The sequence below is a fragment of the Mycetomoellerius zeteki genome, unplaced genomic scaffold (genome assembly GCF_001594055.1).
Source record: "Mycetomoellerius zeteki isolate Tzet28-1 unplaced genomic scaffold, Tzet1.0 scaffold62, whole genome shotgun sequence".
Lineage (NCBI taxonomy): Eukaryota > Metazoa > Arthropoda > Insecta > Hymenoptera > Formicidae > Mycetomoellerius > Mycetomoellerius zeteki.
Window position 1 is genome coordinate 3,954,790 of NW_017257632.1, and position 12,085 is coordinate 3,966,874.

Here is a 12,085-nt window from a genome sequence, read left to right on the forward strand (position 1 = left end):
GCGCGCTTACAGCTACGCATATGCGGCAAACAAACGCGACACACGGAAGCCAGACGCATTGTATGTTTCTGTCAAATTCGAATGACACGTTCGTTACCAAATATATTTTCCTCGAGCTCGAACGCGGGAATGCTCGACGTGCACTTTTGCACGTCCATCAACGTATATCGACGTGTTTTATCGAGCTTCGATGTGTCCAGATTTACGAGTCGTGGGCGAGAGAAAATTTAGGGCGATATATAGATAATGATTGTGTCACTCACAGCGCGATTACGTGGCATACGTAATATTCTGAATGCGGAAATTCGATTTTCAGAATGTATAGTCAGTAGTAACAATAATTCCATTTCTCATTAACTATGAAATGGCGCACAAAATCTTTAATCTTAAGTTTCGGTCTTATTTTAAGTTAAAACGAACGAGTACATGTAGGTGTACGAACGGATGTGCAATTATTTGCAATTATTTCTTCGACGTACTTATGAATCTTTTTTAAATTGATGAATACAAAAATTTAATTTATATTAATTTTCAAAGAGGAAAATTTTCTCTTAGGATAGATGTTTATTTCATATCGTTTTATTCTTAATGATAGAGGAACTCATTGCCATCCCATTGAAAGTATCGGAGAGAATCACTTTGGCGCACGATTAAACGTGAGAAATCGTGAGTATGCTGCAATTTTATTTATTGTTATCCCAAATTGCTCCCAGTGTTTTTAAGTACTTCCCGAAAATTTCAAGACGATCGGCGTTCCTTCGGTCTACCTTTTGGTTGTCAACGACTCCGATGTACTGTTTCTTCGTAAGGTCGTATTTGTCTGAGGCGAATAAGCTATATGCCTAAGAACTTTGGTCGTAACCGCGTTCGCGTTTCGATGATTTATTAACGTGCTCGATAAAGTCTAGAATGGAACTCGCGGGGGCCAAAATAAAGTAGAAACAGCTTGTAGGCGAGCGATAACGAGCGCGCACGTGAAACAGACGGGTCGTAAAAGAGCACGTGAAGAGCACGGCGCTTGTTCTTCCGCCCGCACGTCCGCCTCGCTCGCTCGTTCTCGCGTATCGCGACATTAAGCTACCGGTAAACGGACACCCGACACTACCGCGAGGCAAATAAACACTCGCGCGTTTATAAACGTTAACCCGATATATCTGGAGTTGTAATTACGGAGATGTGTGCAGCACATGATACAACGAGTTGACGGCGCCGAGAAGACGCTACATCTAAGTGCGCGACGAGCGGATTAGTAGTGAAGTATATTGATCTAGCGTTGCTAAATGGAGGCACTAGATAAGTCCTATAAAATGACGAATGATAAACTCACGATAAAATATTCCCGAATAACGCTGTCACCATATGGCAACAAATATTATTAAAAATTAAAAGTAAAAATAATTTTTATCTCAGACGCCCTTAACATGCTGTATCAATTGAGTTCAGTCGCGAATGTGGATTAGTGGATAGTTACCGCATTTTAAAGCTCGGCAAACATCCAGAAAATAAGGAATAAAGGGTAACATATGAGAATCGCATCTGTCGACAAATTGCAGTTTCCGGAAACCGCGTTCGAGCGTTACATATTTTTGAAATGTTGTAATAGTTTCGTGTCAATTTTGATACATTAATTCTATCACGATTATCTTAACACGAAAAATTCCTATCTCACAATAGATTGATCCAATATTTGAACCGATCTGAATATGATTTGATTTTAATAATAAAATCAAAATTTCTGACAAATTATGGATTTATTAGAAAAAAATCTGTCATTAAATAAAATTAAGATTCTTTAGATCTATCCTGCCCGAAGGGGCAGAGTTTTAATATTTTATCATTATAAAATATTTGAAATCTCAGTGATGTTTTATTATCTTTATTGCGTATCGCGTTAAATCCTCGCGCGTGCACTTTAGGAAACGCTGTAAAACGAACAAGAAGCTCTTGCGAATTGGATTAACGGACACATTCGGACAGTTCGCGAACAATTTGGCCATTCTCCAATTGCGAGTCGTGTGCCAACGATTTGAGTTGCTATCTAAATATGAGATAAGAATTCTCTCCTACCAGACAATCATCGCGAGTCAGTCGAATATGTCATCTCCCTTCGATGCATCTCGTAAATCCGGATGTGAACGCCGATGCACTCGGAATTTTTAATCTCATTAAGAATCTCCTGCAAAATTCGACCCTGTCATGTAAAATAATATTAAACAATCGATCGACGTTAGATAAAAATAATGAATAAGAAAATTTATTTTTACTTTAACAATCTTTGCGATAACGAATTTCCATTATTTATGAAGAGATTTATAGAGATTAACTCGATGACTGCTGTATCAAATGAACACATTGTACGCAGTTAGTCTTGAAAGTTTGTTATCAGTATAACTTCTCGTCGAGGAAGTACAAAGATAAATAGAAATTATTCAATTAAAGTAAGTGTTTGAGGAAAATCTCGTACATTTATAAGCGACATTAGAAAGCATACAAATGATTTCTCATTTTCATATGTTTTTTTTTGTTGATACGGAACCAGTATAGAAAGAGATGCACAAACGATAGCGGAAACAGGTTCACATGCGCATACAGTTTTATGTGAAATATGAGTGAAGTAGAATTAATGAAATATACTCGAGATTTTTAAGATTGAATTCTTCGAATCAATAAGCAGAAACTTAGATTAATTTTTGTGGATTGAATGAAAGATTCTATATTTATTACCGTAATTATTATACTAAATTAATGAATCGAATATAAATTGTAGTATTTAATTGTTACTATTAATTACGATAATATTGTTATAGCATTTTATGAGACGCATAAATTATGCCTAACAATCGCCATGTGAACAATACTCCGAACAAATTTCTCTTCATAACTCTGTATAGCTCTGCAAATCACGTTTTATTATAATTATGATAAATTTAGCAAGATTTAATTTACAGGAATAGTTGAAGAATGGAGGTCAAATGAGTGTCAGAAAAGTTAATTTCTAAACATGTATGTATATTTTATATACATATATATATTAAATTTTTTACTTATATTAAAGTTTTACAAGTATTAAATAAAAAATATTAAATATTAACATATCATATTTTAAGAAAATATTAAGAAAAACAATGTTATTTCAGTTTCTGTACAGAGAATTTAACACACAAGTTTAATAAGTAATACTTCCGCAAATTGTGAGATTTTAAATCTCTTTCCTTTTTAATTCAAAATATTGTTTCTGACACTTGGCTGACATTTTCTCATTTCTTAACATCCGCGTAATAATGTATAGGAAGATATGTGTTTATCGGAATGATGATTGACTGAATGATGTAAGTTAACCGGTAATTAAACTTTTCTGACGTCTATGCAAATCATCGGTATGTACATGCATCGTATGCACATAATTTATGTGAGAAACATTACATCTATTTACAACTGTTCGAGATTGGTGTTGCGGTAAAGTATATAAAAAAGGGGATAGTATGACTCAACGGTCTAGATCACTTTTTGTCGGATAAACCCCAAAATAGTTACTATGTCGCACAAATCGCAATTCTCCCGACGCGAATGCGAAAGTATTATATTCGCCAAACAAGAAAAAAGCAAAAAATCCTTATTTTTGTTTAAAAAAAAAAGGAATGTGTAAAGTAATCTTGGAGATCAATATATTTAATAATTTACGCGATCTACGTGTACAATAAATCGTAAATTATTCAATTCAATTATTACTTATTTTCACGAAAATGGATTCCTGCCAATTTGTTCTAATTTATTTATCTTCGCGCGAAGATACTTGAACGACACTAGATTGCTAATAAAATTAGCGAGGAACGTACAATTTACAATTTTTTAACGTATTATTGATTTGTAGTCTTCATTTTCTTTGCTGGCAACGCACGAGTTCGCTATTCAGTATAGAGAATCTGTCATATCTTTTAACTGTGATTTCTCAAAGTGTCCTGTTTAATTTTGTTGTTAGTATACCGAATATTTCAGAAATATTTTTAAGGTTTCTTATTTCTAATTACTTCTTATCATTTTACATTATTTCTCTTATCATAAGACATACCTATCATTTCACAATATTTATATAAAGGCGTGGATAAGGGAGAAATCTGGCTCTAATGAGATCCATCGCGAGATCTACTTGTAGATAATGATGTCCAACCAGTCCAACTACTATATATTCGCAAAAAGAATACCAAACTATTTAATAATTTTTCTAAGGAGAAATAAGCGCGTAATACTCTCTTATTCTCATAGAAAATACATATATTTTTCTGTCTGTGTACGTAGCGTAGATAGATAGTATACATACATATACGATAGACTGCTGAATATACTTTTGCAAATAGTGTCTGTTTCTCTTGTACAATTCGTATTTAAATTATGGATTTGTGTAAGCATTTCATTTATACGATTACTTATCTAAATCATAGAGATTCACGCACGTAAGTATATGTGTGGGATAAGAATCGGAGGATAAATGTGTATGAAACATAGTTATTTAATCTGATCCAAAAATTCGAAACATATATGAATCATAAAAGATACCTCTGATATCGATATTATTCATATATAATATTTTCTGTGATTATATATAAAATCTCATCGAAACCGTACTTCGGATCACATTAAATAACTCCCGTTTCTAATTATTACATAATCATTCAAATACGAATTCTCTCATTGATCCAATTCGAGGCCAGATCTAAGCGAATAATGGCTATCGATGATAAAGTAATTATTGACTAATAATCATGTAACGTTAAATTACCGACTTAAGTGATGGATATGTCCTCCGCGTTAATATTCGGCATGTCACGTCACAATCATTGTTCGATAGTCATTCCATCCTATATGACGCGTATAACGCATCTTCGTTTTACGGGGTAAGAGAAGAATCCGAAAAGAAAAATTAGACGATAGCTAAATATCTGGATAAGTATACCGCTTGTTCGTGTCTATTAGGCGTAAGCGAGGAAGAATTTTGCGAAGCGAGCTAAGAATACTCGGGGACACGCTTCCGTCAGTATCAGATCGAAGACGATTAACATAAATAAAAATATACAGGAAGCTAATGCTGATCTTGCAGAATGCGAAAGAAATAAATGTTAATTGGAAGAATTTCGTCGTCCGATTTTATGCGTGTTATTTCGGTGGCGTGATAGTTCTGAGTATCGCGCGGTCTCCAAATGTGCTAGTAATTTAGAACCGATTGATAATAGGTGAACGAAAAAAAAATTACCGCTTATTGTTATTATATTTTATATATCTCATTCGAGTACGTTTTTCTGTACAATGTCTGTTCCGCAATTTTGCGCATCTTTCGATGCGATTCGTTAAATGAGAGAAATCGAGAACTGTCATTAGCATAAAGAGACGATAAGCGGCGAAGTTTTAAATTGGTATCGCACGCGACACATATACGTATATCTACCGGAAGAGGTGAACGGTAATGTCGGATATGACGATTCATCTTTTATCACATCGACTTCCTACTTATATTATTATATGGATAACATGAGGAGGCTGACTGTTCTGTATAAATACGTCAGTGATAATCATAATAATATTAATAATAATATTGATAAGGACTAATTAAGCACGGATGTAAATGTACGTATTGTACACTGTAAAAACAATACGTAAAATTACACGTATAGTGTTACAGGAGTAAAATTTACACGTCGTACGATGGATATAAATTATAATTATATACACTTCTCTTATAAAATTTTACATTTGTTGCTCGTGTTATTTTACATATTATTTTTATGGTTTAGGGTGAATGAGAAACCGCGAAAAACCATGCTGTCGGAGCGACATTATCGCTGTACGTATCTATATCTCGTCTCCCCATTCATCTTTCCTCTCTCTTCAACGTCTGTTGCCATCAACACCTATAATAAACGCCTCGGTGCTTCGTTGTGATGTCGTATTTGCCATGCCAAGATAATGGAGATAATACATTGATTGACTTATCACGGTGATGTTAACGCGTAATAGCAATACCTAGTAGTGTATATAAACGATTCAGAGACCGCCGGAATAATTGTGATACCGCGATATGTCTTTCAACGACGATAATAATGCAATTAAAAGATTATTGAAGGACGATCTTCTTAATGATCGCTATAAAATTATTTAAAAACTAACTTACAAATTTATTAGAAGATTTTAGATTTACCTTCCTCTTTGCGCGCACAATTCTAATTAATTTTATAATTATTCCTGCACCGCGTAATGTGACACCCGAAGCGCCCGGTCCTTTATTAACAATTGTCGTGCTGTTGCAATGGGAGACTGTCGCAAATCAGCTCGCCGCAGAGTTAATATGTAATTATCGTGACATCGTCCTGTAGATTATAGCGTGCGATATTTTAACCAGGTGAGTTTCAATAAACTTCCGCGCGAAAACGCATTTATAAGCGTTTAGTTTATTGTTACCGCGAGTCTCGCAAAAAGCGACGGAAACACAAGTAGCAACCGAAAGCTCAATTAAGAGCGCCAAAAATTATTAATTTAAAACACTTAATTAAGCTGATTAACTAATGACTATGCGTAATCATTTCTACGCTTGCATTCTTTCGATTTGATCGTTTCAAAGAAGGAAAATAATCGGAAAATTATTGCCGAATGAACGATCGTCAGATGATTAATACGGAATTCGATACGCTTGTATCAATTCGTTTTACACGTGGAACTCGCGACAGATTTCGCAATGTTTTTCACTACACGATTTTAGCGACGTGCGAAGTTATATGCCTTCTCGGAAAGCTTCTTAACGCAGAGTAAGTTTTAAGTAAGTTTTAAGTAGACCGATATCTTGATTCGTTTCGCAGTTCGACAATCCTCGGGAAAGGAGCCCCGAACAGGAAAATGTAAAATAGCGTTTTGTTCCGCGAAAAGCCAAAAATTCCTGTTTTTCTGTGTTTTTTTTACAATTTCGATATGTTGTACGACTGCTGTGGAGAAAAAACTATAAATACTATACATATAAATATATATATATATATACATATATATTATCGTGTGTAAGTTATAAATACGCGGATATCTACTGTATTTATAACTTATATGTTTATACACATGCAAATATAGAGACGTATATAATCAGACTCGTCCTGTTAATGTCTTTTTGTTATCTTCTTTCCCTTTCGCAGTTAAAGATGGTTCGCCAAATGTCAGCTAAATTTCCGCGATTTCGATAAGATCGATTTTAATTAATTACGAGCGAGAGGGTTGCATAATCAATACATAGGTATTTACACAATATAATATATTGTCACATTTCGCAATTTATACATATATTTTTTCTTCTTTTCCATTTTTTACGTACTCAGATCCTAAGCTACAGTTCTTAATTCGCATGATTAATCTGTAACGCGAGAAAGTGATGCTTTATATTCGTCGATAAGGTGATCTTTCAAAATCAACTTGAACGCACTCCTATACAGATTTCAACACAAAAATTAATATAAAAGATGCACTCATAATATTAATAATATTCTTACTCACTGCTTTCTCGCTTTCTTTCTCACCTAATTTTACCAATTTATATTGATGTCTTATTGTCACGAGTCAGAATGCCTGCTGGTATCTGTATCATAATATTAAAATTTTCTATCAAAATCGATGAATTTACAATGATGAAAAGTTTCATTGAAAGCGTTGTATCTTATTTTTTTGTGAACTGTCCTTATTCTGGTTAATAATGATATTGGTAATTATTAATTTAAAGATTTCTCAAATATATATATATTCGATTAACACTTAATAGCAGTTATAAATAGCATAAAATTTTAAATATTTGTCATAATCAAGGATGTTTATTTAAAATGCCTTTTACTAATTTATTTACAAGGTCTAGTAGTTCAGTATTTTACGTAATTTCGCGCTTGCAGGCATCCTGAAGAACGTTGATGAGTATTCATGATTCTCGAAACATGCACCATAAAAATATAGTTAAAATGACGAAGAACTATGAAATTATCACTTGCTGCGAGAGAGCAGCATCAACGATTCGCTTTTCGATTACAAATATACGTTCATCTTCAAGTTCGCAAAAGAAAGTTATTGTCTTGTATGCTGAGAAAAATTACGACGATAACAGCTGTATTTTATGCTACAAAAGCTATTGTAGTAAAAATGTCACAACTATATGCTTCCTAATTTAAGTATATCTAATTTTTAGAGGGGGCGAACGAATCGCCGAGCTGCCTCTTAAATTCGATATTGCGATAACTAAAGCTACATGTAGAAATAATCCTTAGGATAGTCATTCAATTAGGCAAGATCTCGGTTCATTAATATTAAAAACACATCTTTTGGTCCTAGAACAACTCTGCTAGAGATATGTGCAACGGTGCCATTTTCTGGTTCGAGGACTATTTTTCGCTCTTAAAAATGAAAATCTAAGGATGCAAAATATACAATAATAATGTCATTAATTACTAAATTGAATAAAGAAGACTTTTTGCCGAAATAATTAAGAATAAAGGAAATGGCGAGTTTCTTAGAGTAAAGCCGAAATCGAAATTCATCCATTGCTCCAAGCATTTTAAGCGTTATTATTCGTATACGAAAAAATCAAGACTTAAGTATAATCACAACATTTTAAGAGGCACAATGCGTTCAAAGATCGCGAACAACGTACACACTATTTAATCTTAGCAATAAAAACGCATTTTTATGGGATCGATGGTGGATGAAACTTCTTTTTTCTTCTTTCGTTAATTAATATCGGGACAGATGAAGATTTTGAAAAGGAGGAGGGTCGATAATAATGAAAAAATATTTTCTTATAGCGTTTTGGAAAGTTCTCGACACCAGCTATTAGATTCTGAAGTCAAAAATAGGATGTTCCATTTTAAAAAATTGATGTGACCTTGACCTGATCTTGGCGATGCCACCCAAGGTCAAACTGATAAGATCAGTAAATAGATCTTTTTGAACTCTACAACTTTTGTCTGATACACTTTTCTGTAAAACTTATATTTTCCGAGATATTCAGGTGTCTCGACCTTTTTAGGACATCCTGTATAAGAGCATCGGTATCAAATGTAAAGAGAATTAAGAAAACTTTGCCATTCCAGAATGATTCAGATCATTTTCCAACACGACTACCATGATTGTTCAGGTTTTTCAATAAAACATGCGGTATTCACAATATTAATTTTCGTATAAATATGACAACATCACCGCTCCGTTTAAGCTAAAATTACTTAAATTAAATATAATTGACCTCAAAGAATAAATTTTCATGAGTTTGGACAAAATTTGGATAGGGCCGAAATCGGCCTTTATGGATCCTCCTCCTTTAATAATCATATTTCTTGATAATCATAATTAAAATACGTTTATAAGTTCATGCGATTTTCAACACAGATGAGATAAAAATAGGAAAGAGATTGAAAAAATAATTTAACAAATAATAATTTGTCAACAGAAAAGAATATGTATTATATTAAATAATAGATTAAATATGTATTGCATTAAATAAATCATAAAATTACAACATTAAATTAAAAAAGTAAACTATGTGATATTTTTTTGTTTTATTATTAGAGATCTTCGAAAATGCGCATGAGCTTACAAACTCTCCTAAAAAATTTTTTTTTCAAATGCGAAGCTTATCTTCTCATTCTTTAAATAGCCTGCAAACGTCAGTTTTTCTTCTTAGTATGTATTAAATGTAAATGGAATGTCTTTGAAGAGCCGTCTTTTTACTGCTGCCGTTTTGACAGAATCATACAAACGCACGCGCACGCACACACACACACACACACACACACACACACACACACACGCACGCACGCACGCACGCACGCACGCACGCACGCACGCACGCACGCATTTTACCTGTGGCAGTAAAATATAAAAGTATTATGCGACGTTGACAATCGAGTGTCAGCGCGTAACAAATGCACTTTTAACCCTCCGTTTCCTCGTTTCAAACGCAACAAATCAAACAAATCAAAAATGATAATCAAAATTAGCAATTAATGGTTTAATTTAATAATAAAAGCAAAAGATAGTGCGTTAAAAATGCGTTAACGAAGGGTTAAATCTCCGCACATACGTGCGTATAGATCTCTGTTAGGGATGCAAGATATTAACGATATATCAAAATATTCTGTATTTCTTGCAATAAGATACGGAGACAATTTTTCAACGGTCGCAACAAATGTTGCTTGAAATCGCACTCTTCCGTAAGATATTCGGAACACTTTTTCATGAAGTACTCAACCTACTTTTCCGTAAAATTTTCATAAAATAGCACTACAAAATCTCTATAGTCATATTCTGTGAATATTCTTATTATAAGAATTTATAGTGAAATCATAAAAATATCCAAGAGATGAAAATATATATATGTTAGCTATTAGCATCTACATTTAACATCACAGTTCTTTCGTTATTTCTTCTGTAATAATTTTCTAAAGTCTTTTCTCTTAAAGCGAGTTTGCAACATGCTTCAATTATTCGATAATTGAAAACGTTAACGTATTAAGCTACTTCTGCAAAAAAAAATGTATTTTTCACGGATATTAATATCGTTTCTGGATATTGCATCCCTAGTTTTAATCTAAAACGAAACGGATCGCGGATGTGTGTGAAACGAAATGAAGCGGTAAATATATGAAATGTTTGTCAGTTTGAACGGACGATTCTCGGTTAGAGTTCAATTACAAACGCGTCCGAGTGCCAAAACTACAACGGCATTGAGATAACGAGGATCATGACACATACACATACAGCAAACATCGCCTATCGAACGAACGCTACGACTAATTGTAAGACTAACAGCTTAAACAGTGCTTAATTAATTATAGTGACACTTTGATTGTTATCTCAACTTTTTGGCACGTCGGTCGGATTTTTTAATTCAACTCCACGTTGGTTCTAGCACATTTCATTTGCACGGAGAAAGATATAATCGCGATGAGACCCGCGGTTGCAACCATTTCTCTCCATCATCTCGAATATGATACGTATATTGCTTGTAGGCTATTTAGAAGTATATACATATCTTTGATTCACGCGATTTTGATTCATAGTAGATATACATTAGAATCGCGTGTAACAATTTATGGATTTATGGATTTATTAATTTAATTTGGGAAAAAAGGCTTGCATAATGTAATTCGCCCACATGCATTTTTCATTTAAGATCAATTTAAAATTAGCTTCTTAAATTATATGTATATAATTAGAATTATGATTTTTAGAATTAAAATTTACTTTGCAAAATTTTTTTAATTTTTAACGCTTTATGTGTTTATTATTTCTAATCTTCATAAGACGAGTAAATCAAATATAATTGTAGTGAAAATGGTAAAAAACAATTTTACGTCGCACCAGTGATAAATCTCGATATTTAAATATGCTGAAATTACAAACATGATGTAACTGGTATTTTTTAAAAATTCTTAATGACGCTTCATAACAGTAGTAGTATTAGTATTCGCTAACACAGTGAGTTAATCGTTATTTCCGAAACATTCAAATAATCAATTATTTCATCCAGTTAATCCAGAAATATAACGTTTTTGGATTATTTGGATTGCAATATTTTTATTTTACAAATTTCTTTATAATTATTCTATTCGAGCAAATTATTAAGATTTATCTTATTTGCTCGAAACAATTATTAAGTGTTATCTGTATAAAGAGAAATAATGACATTGCAGCTGTTACTGACAGCATTAATATAAAATCAGTTATGTATTTATCTTTGTGAAAACATGAAGACTTCGACGCTAACTGTCGAATAAAATTAATGAACTCAAAAGCGTGCAGGCGTGTCATCGCGTATATCTCTTTGCCGTGAAATCGAACAAGAAATAACAGCCTTGCTTCGAAATTTGGGCGGGCACGTCTTAACGGGAGTTCGTCAAGGACGAGATCCGAATCTGGAAGACGAACCGTTTCGCCTTAATTTTTTTGGCGTCCTAACACGTAGATATGGCTGTCTCTTGTTCTAGGACGCTTGTTCTTCAATCCAGAAGAGTCAAAAGAATAATATCGTCGATCCCCTGTGGAATCGATATGCTAATCAATCTCGCTTCCCAATCGCATT